Genomic DNA, 14,505 nt, shown 5'->3' with positions numbered 1-14,505 from the left:
AAAGTATTGTACTACACCAGCGGCCTAATGCTGACAGAATGTACTCTGCTCCTCCACTCATCACTTTCTATTATTTGTCTGCTGTGCTCTTTTTCTTTTTGCTCTCTTCTGTACTTTTTGTCGCTGCCTTGACTTTACTGTCCTTTTGCTTTAACTCTTGTCCTTCACAGTCTCTGCCCTGATGCCAGTGTCTCTCTGCTCTCTCTTCCATTCTCTATTCTTGTTTTCTGGATGGTGAAGTCCCATTGGCACGAATGTAATGTGAGTTTGTTCTTTTTATTAGGGATGACTGGGCCTGGGGACAGAGCAGGACCATCAGTCATCACTGAGACATACTGTAAAGGTCAAGGGGCTGAGGGAGAAAGGAAAGGAAAGAGACAGAGACAGACAGCCTGCAGAGGACAGCATTTATCTGGCACGCAGAAAGAGAGAGAGCAAAACCAAGCGAAAGAATGAGACGACCTTCTGTGAATGGGGAGTAGACCTCTGTGAGATATGGATAATGTTTGCATATGGGGTAGAGGCAGCCTAATGACTACGGGGATAGCTGCCGTGTACTGTCCTTGAGCTCTCCTTGCAGAGTCATGTCAACTCCTGAGTCTCCCCTGGGCCCCCTTGGGCCCTGATGAGGAACCCAAATATTTGCAGCAAATAATTCTGTCCTGGCATTGAAATGAAGACATCATTATTCAACATACCTGGGAATGCACTAAATCTGGACTCTGCATGCCAAATCAAAATGTAAATAATTACCCTAAATTATGCAGGCTGCAAACAAAGGCTGTGCTGGAGAGCGACGCATGTACAGCTGTTACAATACAGCTGTTAACTGTCACAAAATGGACTGATTGTCACTGTAGGGGAAGTTGTTGGTTCAGGTCACATTTTTTTTTTGTTTTTAATGGAAGTCAGTAGTGGTAATTTGATTTGTGTTTGTTGGATTGATTGGCTGTTCGTCAAAGCAAATCAGGGCACAAGAGGAGAAACACGGAGAGCCCCTTGAGCCTGGCGCTGTATTATCTATGATTTCACCCATGTAACAAGTTTTCTCCTTATTTTCTCCTCCACTTCTTCACCAGTGCTATTTGCAACATTTTATCTTGATTAAAAAATGATTAGAAGAGTGGTGGGAAAATAACAAGCAAATGCTGCTTTATCATGACAAAGGATAGTACATCTGCAGTCCTCAGTCATACAGACTACCACCAACTCATGGTATGAAGAGTTATTTTGTCTCAAAAAGGCACTGGACATACAAGCTAGTTGGCTATCAGTCTTAGTGGTGTGTTCAAGCGGAAGTTTTTGGTCAAGACACAGGCGACATGATATGATGCATCGGTTGGCTTTTGTCGCCACTAATTCTTTAGTGTCAGCTTAGTGCGTCTGGGTCCTTGGTCCCAACAAAACTCAGTACTCTCGTCATTATTCTGTGACTCTGTACACTATTAGACCATGTTGTGTCCCAACTGGGTAACGTACAGAGATTACAGGGCTCATTGTCATTGCTGACTTTTGGGACACAGTAACTGGATCTATGAAGGAAAGAAAACTAATGCCATCTAGATTCCATGCTTTGAATAACGTTGAACAAAAAACACACTGAGTATGCAAGAGCTGCAAATAACTCAGCAGGTGTTGAAATGAAACAAAAATAAAGCGACTCAACTGGGAATCAGGACTCATGCTTGCAAGCTTGGCTAACTAGCTGCACTTGCCAGGTGAAGATTCCAATTTACAAGATATCAGTCAGCCGTTGCCACTGGAAACGCCCGCCCAGAGGATTAAAACTTAAGACACCTTTAACCAGGGCTCCAGACTAACTTTTTTTTACTAGGAGCACAGTGGCACGTAACTGAACATTTTAGGAGCGCAATCACAAAATTTAGAGGCGCACACAATTATTATGTTGTGTTCAGTTTCACGCCATTCTTTCTTTGCAGGCCGAGTTGGCCTTTATTTTTGGTAAAGGGTAGTTCTTCCGCAGCAATGAAAAAGGCTCTGTTAAACTTAAATATTAATTCAGCCTCCTCAGCACTCTGATTAACAGCCTCTTGCCTTCTAAATTCAACTGACAGTGGAGTTGCATTTTCATTGGAATACAGGTCACAGCATATTTCATGCCTCAGTCTAGCACTGTGTTTGACCAGTGTGTTATGTTTTAACTGTGTAGTGCCAGCATTACCTGCTAATTTTGCGTTCCCCACATGTTGCGGGTATCTACTGCGAAATTTGCAGTTGATGGAATTCGTCTCTCTGAGACCTTAACCAGTCAAATTCCCACAGCCATTCTTCACGAAAACTGTATTTTCTACCAGAGAAAATAACCCAGAGAATCCACCAGATACATGTCCGCTGCGTTACAGCTCCAATCCGGTTTTCAAGTACTGCAGTTATAGGTATGTGTTATAAACATAACAACACAAAGTGTTTCCGACCGAAGGATTAGTAGAAGAGCTTGTATTTGTCTCTTTATTGAGATTTGTGTGGTGGCGTCAACACGGAGTGTTTTATTTTGAAAAGTAACCAGATGTCAGGTGCCTGACTTCCTGTCTGCTCTCTGCTAAATTTAGCTGAAATGCTGCGTTGTGCTCCGGCATCTGCCGAAGTCCTGCGTATCTGTTCTGGAGGGCTTCGGACTGCCGGAGCAGGGACCTGGTGGAAGTTAACACATAGACTAGAGTGAAAAACCAGCTCAGCTCCGCCACGCAGCAGAAACGTATCTGGTGGAATCGTGGAGTTCATTTCGCCATTATTCGCTGACCTTCTCTCCTTCCGCACTCGGAACAACCTTTGGACCCTCCTCCTCCACACCTTAGCCACTTATAGTGACATTCCCTGCCCCTCTAACACACATTGGCCTGCCCCCTGTCATTCCAGATTCCAGATTCTTTGATTCACCCCTTCTACTACGGGTGTAGACACATCGGCATATTCACTGGTCGCACAGTGCGACTAAATGTAAAATTTGGTCGCAAAATGCGACCATACTGGAGCCCAGTTTACACAATTCTATCAGCTTTTGAGTTAAAGGAAGAATGTGCATATTGGCTGCACTTTTGTAAGAAGAAATGACACATTCTTCCAAATGAAAGTTAAATGAAATTAATCAATTCTGCTTTATAAGTCATGCATGACCAGGAGCTATGGAGGTTAAAGTAAGCAGACTTGTATTGCTGTGTAAAAGACATAATTCAGTCAGCTATCTTTGTGACTCTTCCATACTGGTGCTGCCATTCCTTTGATGTATTATTTACCCTGCAGTTGTCACTGGTGGCTGTGGTGGCTGTCGCTGAGAAGATGTTTCAAATAGGACATTAATTTATTTCTACCAAAAGCTAGACCATAACCACCTTGAATGTGAGATCTGTTTCAGTCAACATACAGCTCCCTTCTTTTTACCTCCTTGGGTTTCTTACCCACTTCAGGGTTAAATAAGAATCTCTCGGTTGACCAAGAGGCACTTGTTAAGAACACTGAGTCTCACCGAGAATTTAAATGATCATGCTTTTACTTCTCTCCCTCTAAGCTGCCTGTATTCCTTAAGGACAAATACCAGCTATTTTTCCCTCAGAGAGTACCCTTGGTTGAACTTCAGATTTGTTGTTTCATCTCTATTCTTATTTTCTCCCTTTCACTGTGAAACCTTCTTCTTTTATACAGTGTCCTATTCAATTGTCATCTGTACTTTCATTGCCTCTGTCATAGTTTTTACTCTGCTCCTTTTTGCTATAGGGAATAAAGTTATTGACTTTTTTTGGCATCCACTGTGAAACATCCAAAAGCAATAACATTGCCTTTTACAGCATGGTAAGCTTGCTGATTAAAACAAAAAACAACTATTGAAAGGAAAAAATAACATTTACAATAACGGAATAAAATAAAAATGCTTTAGTGTTTTCTCTTAAAAATTCAAGCTACTGTTTAAACGTGGGTAAAAAAAAACACATCTTAGATCAGTAAAGCTCTATTTCAATTCAAAATTCACTAAGTGCAAAAGTACTGCAAGTGCAGTTTCTAAGTGCACAGGCCATGCCTTGTAATACAGTGGAGTGTTTGTGCTGTCTGACCCACATCAGTATAATATGCAATGTTTTTTAATTCTCTAACAAACAATGGAGAAAAATTCTATTGAGCTGTGCTGAGCGACACGAAACCAACTGAGCAATAATGTGAGGGGGCATTTTGCATAGCAAATTTGGTGTTATGTCAGTCTCAGACCAGCTGTGTTAAGAGCAAATAGTTTGCAGGAGGAAGTACAAATAATAAAGAGCAGCACAAAGTGCCCATCTAGGTTGCTATGGACTACATTTTAGGTTTAATCCCATTTCCAATTTTTACCCCTACCCCTCATTTCCAAGTCCCCCATCCTCAGTAACACAGTAGTTACAAATAAAGGTTGAAATCTCCCCCTATGAAATGGGACAACCCTTAGGCCTAATCCTAATACATCTTGCCCCTACCACTTAGTCCGACCCTCAATTTAGCATGTTCATGCTTAGTGGTGGATTATCCACAGTCCTGTTGGGATGAAGGGGTAGGGTGAAGTGTTAGGGCTACATGGCCCTCTAAACTAATGTTTTTGAGATGCACACTTCAAACCGAGGGTTATGAAAACTCTCCATCATTTCAATGTTGTATAGTGCTTTTCCTCATAACAAGCATAAAACAACCACAACTCATTCGCTGATGTCTAGGTAGATAACTAGCTAGCAAGCCAATGTTGCATCATTATTGCTATACTTTTATATGATTTAAGCATATCAGTCCCACATTCCGACCTATTTCAATGTTGAATTCCCCACTCTAACAGCATATAACACCTGCAATTTGACTACATTCCAGCAGAGAAGTTGCTGGTCCAACTCCTCCAATATCAGTGCAGACTGACAGAGACCTGTGAGCATCCATGTGTTTCTATCTCCGTCAGACAAGTGGCACATAGTATTGCAGTAATACAAGGATTGCAACAGTAAACGTTGTGTTGGTTATGTAAACACCATTGATGGATCAATGAGTATCATGGCTTTCACTCAGTCACTGTTTTTGGTACATTATACCAAAGGTTTTGTGTTTTCGGTCATTGGACGATAATGAAATCATAGCCAATAACAAGAAGCCAAATTGCTTTAGTTGACTTAACAAGCGCAGCAGCTACCCACTCTGATACACAACACAAATATTGTAAGAGTTAAGTAAATATTAAATCATCTATCTATGCCATATAAGTGTCTTATGTAAATTATTACAACATTAATTTCTAACCTATCCTTGTCTTTTATTATGAATATTGCCATGCTTGAGAGATTTTCACTCAGTTCTCACTTACATATGTATAGGAAATCAGAGAAGCACCAGATTACTTTTTTATGGTTCTTCTCCAGATAAAATTTCCACAGTTGTCAAAGATAAGATAACTTGTAGTTTCACATTTTAATAAGATTTGTTATTTTAAAATCCATAGAATTTTTCTCTCAACTCAGAACCCTTATGGAACAGGTATTGCAATCTTGTTTTCTTCCTCTGAAACTGTAAAAAAAAAATGTTCTGTCTGTCTGTTCTGTTTGGTTTTCTAGTCTACACCGCATTGCTCTACCCAGGTGCAAAGGTTGGACGTCATGATGGGAATACAGCATGCTGCATTTGTCTTCATCAGGGAAATGATTTTAACTGTCTCTCTCTGCATTTGAGTGTGTAAGATGCTAGAGATGCACCGATCCAGTTTTTTCTGATCCAATCCCGATACTGATACCTGGGCTGAGTGTATCGGCCGATACCGATCCGATACCGTTGTTGAATTAATAATAAACTGTATACCTTCCACCATGTGAAAGGGACTAAAGGCACCAGACTTTCCTAACTAAGACAAAATAATCAAACAGTTACCGAACATTGTAAACATGTGTAACATTAATAATGATAATGATAATAATAATAATAATAATTATAATAATAATACATTTAATTTATATAGCACCTGTCAGGGTACCCAAGAACACACATAACAAAGTGGAACAAACAAAACAAAGAATGAATGGAGCACCTGTCAGTCAGTACAGAGGTAACACTAGCACTGAAGTCAGTAGCACCATCCGTAAACAAAATAGCGTCTGGAGGCTCCAATCCAAGCAAAGAAGCCTGGGGTGAAGTGACAGCAGAGTTCAGGTGCTCCTGTGCTGAACACCTGAAGACCCCGCCAGCAACGGCGGAGTAGCTATCATCCAGCATCGCTGCGAGCCGGGAGACCACAGCAGCAGAGGAGGAGACAAAGCAGCCCGGCGGTGAATACCCCTGAGGTTTTGGTGGAGGGAGGACCAACGAAGCAACGATGGACAGCCCACATAGTATTGAGTATGTCGGTTTGAAAGTTAGTGTTGCTAGGCTAACAGCTAATCGGTGAGGCTAACAGCTAATCGGTGAGGCTAACAACTGATGGCAGGGCTACTAGCTAATGAGCGGTGAAATGTGACGTGAGTAAGTGCAACGTCCTGCAAACAGGAATACAAAAGTATACATAACAGCTGAACCTGAGAATAAACTAATAAAGAGTTGGTCAAACAACAACTTGTGCTCTTTCAGCATGCGACACACTGACGCTGATGAATGACGTAGGATGTGCTGCGACGGAGAAAAAACAAAACAAAACTGGATCTGTTCATTTTACCAATCCCCGATCCAGCCGTTTTGTCAATATCGGGGCCGATATCCGATCTTAATATGGGATCGGTGCACCCCTAGTAGATGCTGTGCTTGATTAGTTGATAACAGTCATTTGGCTTCCTTTTGACAGTTTTACCTAACTACTATGATTTCAATATCGGCCAATAGTGTATTACATAATGTACCAAGCCTATGGTGTGAAAGCACCAAAAACAGCGACAGAGTGACAGTCCTTTTGCTCATTGGTTGATTTTTGACCTGACTTTTAAACAAAACAAACCTTGTAACAGAAGCAGAGTGAAATAGTATATAATGTAATATAAAATTGGGACAGAAACTGAAAAAACTTTGCATATTTCCCCAATATAAACATATCAATCATATTTTCATATTTGTATTGAAGCAGTAGATTACCATGTACAAGCATTCACGGTGGTTTGACCTGCTTATGGGTAAATAATGGCGGAGAGGAGGAAAACGATGCAGAAAAATAAAAATCTAGAAAGTTCCATTAAAAACAAAAACATTGCTGGTCAAAATGTTGCAGTTACATATACAGATTACATTTTGAATTCAGTGGAGGAGAATGTTTGTATTCCTACCACAAAAATGCACCTTTCAGTGCACACACTGAGACTTTCTTTAAACTGCTTTATCTGTCCTCCACAACTCTCTGACCTTCATGCATCTTCCTCTCAGCATCTGTCTTTCCCTGCTCCCCTCTCCGCCTCTTCCTAACCTTCCCTCCCTTTCTTCTCCATCCTTCTCCCTCCTAAATTCTCTGCTCCCCCCTTTGGCTCATTTCTTTGCTCAAGAGACGGCAAACATCATTAACGAGGATGAGTCATTAACAATGTAATTAAGGAGGGCGGGTCATCTGTACAAAAGTGGTCTCTACAGCTGCGCAGCGGAATGGAGACAAAAAAACAGTTTGAGGTCATTCATCTCTTGCAGGAACACACACACACACACACACACACACACACACATTTTAGAGTCTCTGTTTGTCATGCTAGTCTCATGTAGCTCCATCTGGCAGTGATACCATTACTCAGGGAGTTGTGATGAAAGACCCAGAACAAACAAATGAAGTTGCTCCTGAGCGAGGCTTTGAGTGTCCACAGGGAGAAGGAGTTATTATGGTATTGATTGAGAATATTGACTGACTGACTGACTGACTGACTGACTACCTCGCTGTCACACACTCGTGCACACACACATACATCAGTCAGTACATGTGCCCGTTTGTCTTTTTTTTGGCACAAAAACAGCATATGCAAATCATGAAATTGCTTATTTGCTTTGCTTTCTCACAAGAGTAAACACAAACACAATGATAAAAATACACACGCACTCAGCGCATGTTTACCCAATTCAGCCGCTTGTTGATTACAACTGACCTGACACCTTGATCTGAACCAAGTGGCAAGAGGTGAGAGACGAAGGGGTGAAATGGTGCGGTGAAACAGTGTACTTTAGGGACCGGAAAGAAAAGACGGGAGCTGAGAGATCGATGACGGAGGATGGGGGGTAAAAGGAAAATGATGAAAGATGGATGACCATGTGGCCAGGCAGGGGGGTGATAAATCTAGAGAGGAAGGAGAAACGAAGTCACCCTGATGGAGAGTCGGACAGTGACAGGACAGGGGAGAGGATGGAGAAAACGAGAGTGGGGGTCTGATTGCACGGTGTGATGGCTTCAGCTTGTTGGACAGGCAGTAATTGTGCTATGTATTGAACGAGTGCTGTCAGGCCAGCTATTAGCTCCTCTAAGCGGCTGGAGTGGACGAGCAGAACACTACGGCAGGAAACAGGGCTGAGTGACATTTAGAAAGAGAGACAGAGACATGGGATGGGGGAGAGTGAGAGAGTAAGAGAGAATTAAAAGGACACGAGTGAGTTGGGGTCAATTTAGTGATTTCATGTCCCAAATAATTTGCAAAGTTGTCTGATGCATCTTTAAATGTCACTTTTGAAACAGCATCTAATGGCTTAAGTCATTTTAAAGGACATGCTATTGTATATCATTAACAGTATACTGCCACAGAAGACTTCTTAAGGCCCCATCACTCAGCCAGACAGACACTGATGAAATATTTAGCTTTCCAAAAATTGCAAATAGCAACTCAAGAATGATTTAATACACATAATGTAATTTCTAACACTAGGGGTCTTTTAATCAAAACAAAAGAAGGATCAGTGTGGGATTATGGATATTGTTGTTAAAAGAACATGCTTGCCAATGAAAATCTGCCTACCCAACTCAGGCAGAAATGTTCCAAGATTAGGTTTTCATGCAAGTCTCTTTTGCAGACCTTTTTCCTCACTGTTTACCAGAAGTTCAGAATTAGAATCAGAATTAGTATTCCTTTATTGTCCCACAAACGGGGAAGTTTGTCTGCCACAGCAGCCAAAGGACAGAATATTACAAAAAAAACCCCAAAACAATAACAATAGTAAAAAATACATAATATAATTAAAAAGGTAACAAATCGAATAGACTTGTTGTAGAACATACTCTATCATCTGCCCAGGCCTGGGTTGGCAGGACTTACATGGCTCAACCTAACAGGCCTCACCTGAGTTGATAAACTCTCAGTCAGCCTCTGCTCAGCCTCTTCTCTTTGTCTGCTGGAGCATGCTGCTTGGATGTGGAGCTGCCAGTTTTCCAGTCGATTGTCAACCTTGGATGCGTTATTTTGAGTGAGTTTATCTTGTTTCCTTAGGTACTGAAGTACCTAAGGAAACAAGAAGCATCCTTGAATGCATCCTTGCATGTTAGCTAATTCATAACTTCTTTCCTTTATTTTTTAGTAATCAAATCACCTGTGTAATGAAATCGACTGAATGAAGAAATAAATGGTTAAACGGTCTCTCTCTCTGGTCCTCATATTTTGACTGATATGCCAATGTAGAGGCTATATGCATAATCCAGCTACCAACAGCAATCAGGTTTCTACATGGTCCTTCAAGCCGGATTGCTTAGGCATTGAATATGGACCAGAGACAGCAGGATGGTTAGGATAAAATCAGGTAGGGAGAGCGACAGACAACAGCACCTTCATATCTTCAAGATTACAAGCATTATCAAGTTTCTCCCCCTCCCTCTTCAAACCAAGCACATTCTCATGCTGCCAAAGTCCTGAATGAAGAACAGTCCTGCCCACCCCCCATACATGACCAAATTAGAGATATGGTCATGCAGCTTCTCAGCAGGCAGGATGCACTGGAGAGGAAGCGAGACTTATACAGATCCTGTCATTAAGCCTATTCCAGTGGTGAGTTTGAGACAAACTGTGAAACTTGTGAACCCATCCCTCCACAGTGTAAGCACACCCAAACAAGCTCATACAGTGCATTGTTACCAATACCCCAATGTGATGAATACAAGTTCAACCTCTCTAACAAAGAATGTTCAAAACCTGCACTCCAGGGGCCTTCAGCGCCCCCTCCTTAAGTGCCTCTCCTGCTCAAGGTGCCCCCCGCACCTTCTTCCAACAAGAGCTTCTACTACTCCAGGTGCCCCCCACACCTTCCTCCAGTGGTATAGTGGTCCCTGAAGAAGTGGGTATACTCTCAATTTTTGCCCTTTTTTAACGCAGCCAAGAAAAACGCCCTGTTTTAGAAACAGTGACATGTAAGACTACTCTATTTAATTTACCCAAAACTCCATAAATAGTATTTGCTCATTGTCACATAATCTCTGCTGCTTGATCTCAGGGAGGAAGGATTATGAAATTACTAAACCAATACTGGCCCACAGACTAGTGAGAGACAACTAGGCATTTTGTGTGAACTATTCCTTATTCCTTAGCTCTCCTTTGTCCTGACTCCCGGACTTCCCTTCCTCATAAACATCCTACATAAAGAACCCAATGTTACTAATCCTGAACATGGAAGTGTTGAAATACTTGATGTAAACTTAGAACAAAGCTCTACAGCCTTGATTTTGATTAGGAAACATTCCTTTCTTTTGTTGTTCTTTTATCTGCTTTTTATTAATTATTTTACATGTATTTTGTTGTTCTAATCTGTTTTAACTAATCTTTCATCCTAGCCTTTACTGTACTTTATATTATTTCATTCCTCTTATTATTTAAGATTTTAAAAGTTTTATTGCATTTCATTGTCTTCATTTATATTCTTTTCTAGTTTCTGAGAGCAGTAACAGGGATGAGTTGATGTAGGAGATTTTCTTCATTGAAAAGAAGGTTTTAAGCTCCAACAAATAGCTTTAAGTTACGTAAATGAACACCTACATGGCATTAATGCAAGAATATGAATGTACTATTATAAACTTGAATTAGTGCATTAGACTGAATGCTAGCTTTCTGTTTCCCTCCTGTCACATAACTCCACTTACATGACAACTTAACTTGAAAAAGAAGTCAGTCTTCTGCTACCTCTTCCTTTTTGGCATTCCTCACATATAGAATAATGATAATGTTGAATAATGTCAAAATCAGTGGGTGTCTCTAGAAAACTGTCAGTTACCATTAACTTTACCTGGCTTGCATTCACTTTGTTTGCCACCTGGCTTGCTTGAGGTTGTTATATTATGTATATGATTTTTTGTTTATTTTTATTTTTATTTTATTTTATTTTATTTTATTCATTTATTTATTTATTTCTATTGTGGTTTCTCTTAGTTCTCATTTCATTCTTATGTCTGTCATCATGTTGTGTATTTGTTATTGTAATGTACTGCCTTTTCTCAAGTTTGGAAATAAAATAAAAATTTGATCACAAAAAAAAAAGATTCCACATTATTAACTAGTTAAATAGCCGTTTCATATACTGCGTGAAAAGTGGGATTTTCGTCAGTAAGCGGCACTGTAGATTGTTGTGGAAGTTCAGGTTTACGACTGCACACTGCAATTTGCAGGAAACACTGAAAACTTCTGTGAATTGCAGGAAATTGACGTGGGCCTTGCTTGGCAGTTATCCCCCCATGACCCCCCTCCCCCTGATTCTAGGTGAGGCTTTAACATGTAAATGAAAATGCTGTGAGCTATACAAATGCAAATCAGGGTAGCAGGGGGAGTTTTACCCCAGGTGACCTTTTTCTAAAAGGTATTTAATTTTAGGAAAATCTCTGGTATAAATAGATCAGGCTCAGTATAACCTGATTATAGATCCTTAAATTTGAGCTTGAATTGATTTATTTAATGAAAGTATGCTAGATTAATTACTGTGTATGTCATTAGCAATGGCCAATGTTATGTAAAAAAGGTACACAAAATTATTTATCTATTTTTTCTCTCAAGTTAACAGGTTATGTTTGTGTGTATATGTACATACATACATTTATAATGACCCAGGGTGACCAATAGTGACAAACCACGAGTGAATTTTCTTGTTTAAAAGTAGTGGTTTCATCCAATACTGACTGAGGACATTCAAGCAAGGCCACACATCCTCTGGCCAGGTGTGGTTTCGCTGTCATTCATATGCTAATTGGAGCCATTCGCACCTCCACGATCTCCACATACGTCATGGTTCATTTCCGTCAATATGTGGCACAGACGAACGCGACGTTCACAGGCTGTAAATTGTCGTTAACTGCCAAAAATTAGGGAGATTTACAGGAATTTACGGGGACGAAAATCCCACTTTTCATGCAGTGATACCTCCGCTCTGCTCGCTGTCTGTGGCAGCGAGTGACGGCAGCTCTCGGGCTGCCGGGACTACTGGGTTTGGTCAAATGGCTGTGATTGGCTTGATGGCTTATCAATCAATCTAACTTGACCAATGGGTTTTCATGTATACTCACCGTACTGAGGTGCGCTCCATTTCAGTACGCTGGTACACCGCGAGGGCGGGCAAACGGTTTAATACCATAGGAATAAGTGGGGGGGGTGAAATCACCTTGTTGTTCACCAGTGTGACACTATTGCGTGCGCATCAGGGGGAGGTGGATATACGCAATGCTGACTGACAAATAAGTGGGTATACGCCGTATACCCGCGTATATCCTGGACCTACACCACTGCCTTCCTCCCAATAAGTGTCTCCCCCACTCCAGGTGCCCCCCGCACCTTCCTCCCAACAAGTGCCCCTCCTACTCCAGGTGCTCCCCGCACCTTCCTCTCAACAAGTGCCTCTCCTACTCCAGGTGCCCCCCGCACCTTTCTCCCAACAAGTATCTCCTCCACTCCAGGTGCCCCCCGCGCGCGCGCACCCCCCCCCCCCCCCCCACTTATGCTAAACTCTGCCTCTACAGCTGCTTCCATACTACATGGCACCAACACAAACCCCCATCTCTCCTCCTCATCAGCAGAACCAAGAACCAGGACACAACTATGTTAATACGGCAAATCCACTGATCATTCAATAATCAAATGTAAAGGATTGAAGGACCAGAAGACGGAGGACATAATAGCCTGGATTAAGCGGGAAAAGAGATGTTGGAGATGTGCTGGCCCACATATGGCAATAAGCTGCAATCTGAAAAAGTCATGTCCCCTTTGTAACAGGAAACACATTGCCATTCTCCACCGAGTGAACCAAAAAGAGGCGGACTCCAAAGTCCTATATCTGAACTCTCAGTTTGTCTCCCCCAAAGTCCTTTTGAAGATGGTTAAAATGATCTTACTGAATAAACATCGCACCTTAAACACTTATGCCATTTTAGACGATGGCTATCAGCGTACAACGCTCCTTTCAGCAGCTCGTGAACAATTAGGACTTGAAGGGCCCAAGGAACATCTTGCTGTACGCACCATCAGACAAAGAACTTAAGGCCTGGATGGAGCCACAGTAAGCTTTGAGATTTCTGCTGCCCTAAACCCACACAAAAAAATCATCGTTAAAGATGCATTCACATCTGAAAAGCTGTCATTGGCAGAACAGAGTTTTCCAGTAGATAACCTTCAGAAGAGCTATTGCCAGCTACAGGGCCTTTCCCTCCACTCTTTCTCTTAAGGTGCAGCCTCTCCTTTTGGTAGGAGCAGATATTTCTCAACTCATAACCCCAACAAAGAGAGCCTGCTTAGGTCCACCAGGGGCACCAGCAGCCATCCATACCTGAGTAGGTTGGACACTGCAAGTCAAAACCATAAGGGTCAATGTGGATGGCCCAGAACGCTATGCAACCCCGTTACTCCGTGTGCGCGATGCTCCAACCCTACAAGCACCCAGGGAGGCAGTTATGCCCCTCTTACGCCAGACTGAATGCCGCCTAGTAAAAAAACCCAGAGTTAGCCCAAACCTACACTAAAGAGATTGACAAGTTAGTGCTAGCAGGCTATATATCCAAACTAACTACTGAGCAAATCCAATATCCAAATCATTACAGTCCTGGTACATCACCCATCACATAGTTGAGCACAATGAAAAACCCTGCATTGTCTTTTTCCTACCAAGCCCAAGCTTTGAATAACCAACTCCTCCCCACACCAATTCTTCCCAGTGGGGAAAATAAATCCATGTTCCACCAAATAAGACTCCGCCCTGGAGACCAACCACTGTTAAGATGTTTGTGGCGTGACCTAAAAAAAGAGGCAAAGCAACTGGTTATCAAGCTGAGGGATGTGTTATCCTCTGGAGGATTTGACATCAGACAGTGGGCCAGCAACATCCAGTCTGTAGAAGACCATTTACCCCCAGAGGCCCAGTTTGATAGCACTGAATGTTGGCTGAGCCATGACAGGATTGAACCAACAGATGGCACCTTGGGGCTAAGTTGGCACTTTACAACTGACACCTTAGGTTATAAGCATAGGCCAGTAGTTTATAACTTAACCATGAGGAATGTATACAAAGTACTTGCCACTCAGTATAACCCCACCGGATTTATGATACCCTACACCACCGGTGCAAAAGTCCTTCTCCAACAGCTCTGGATGA

At 41.8% G+C, this 14,505-nt stretch overlaps 1 protein-coding gene across 3 annotated transcripts in view; it reads right to left on the bottom strand.

The window, feature by feature from the left end:
- Positions 1-14,505, bottom strand: part of LOC115586485 (solute carrier family 66 member 2) — a 70,499-nt gene that overhangs the window by 5,785 nt on the left and 50,209 nt on the right. The gene's annotated exons all lie outside the window — the stretch shown is intronic.

The sequence above is a fragment of the Sparus aurata genome, chromosome 8 (genome assembly GCF_900880675.1).
Source record: "Sparus aurata chromosome 8, fSpaAur1.1, whole genome shotgun sequence".
NCBI lineage: Eukaryota > Metazoa > Chordata > Actinopteri > Spariformes > Sparidae > Sparus > Sparus aurata.
The sequence above is the reverse complement of the archived record's forward strand: the minus strand, read 5'-3'. Positions and strand labels throughout refer to the sequence as shown.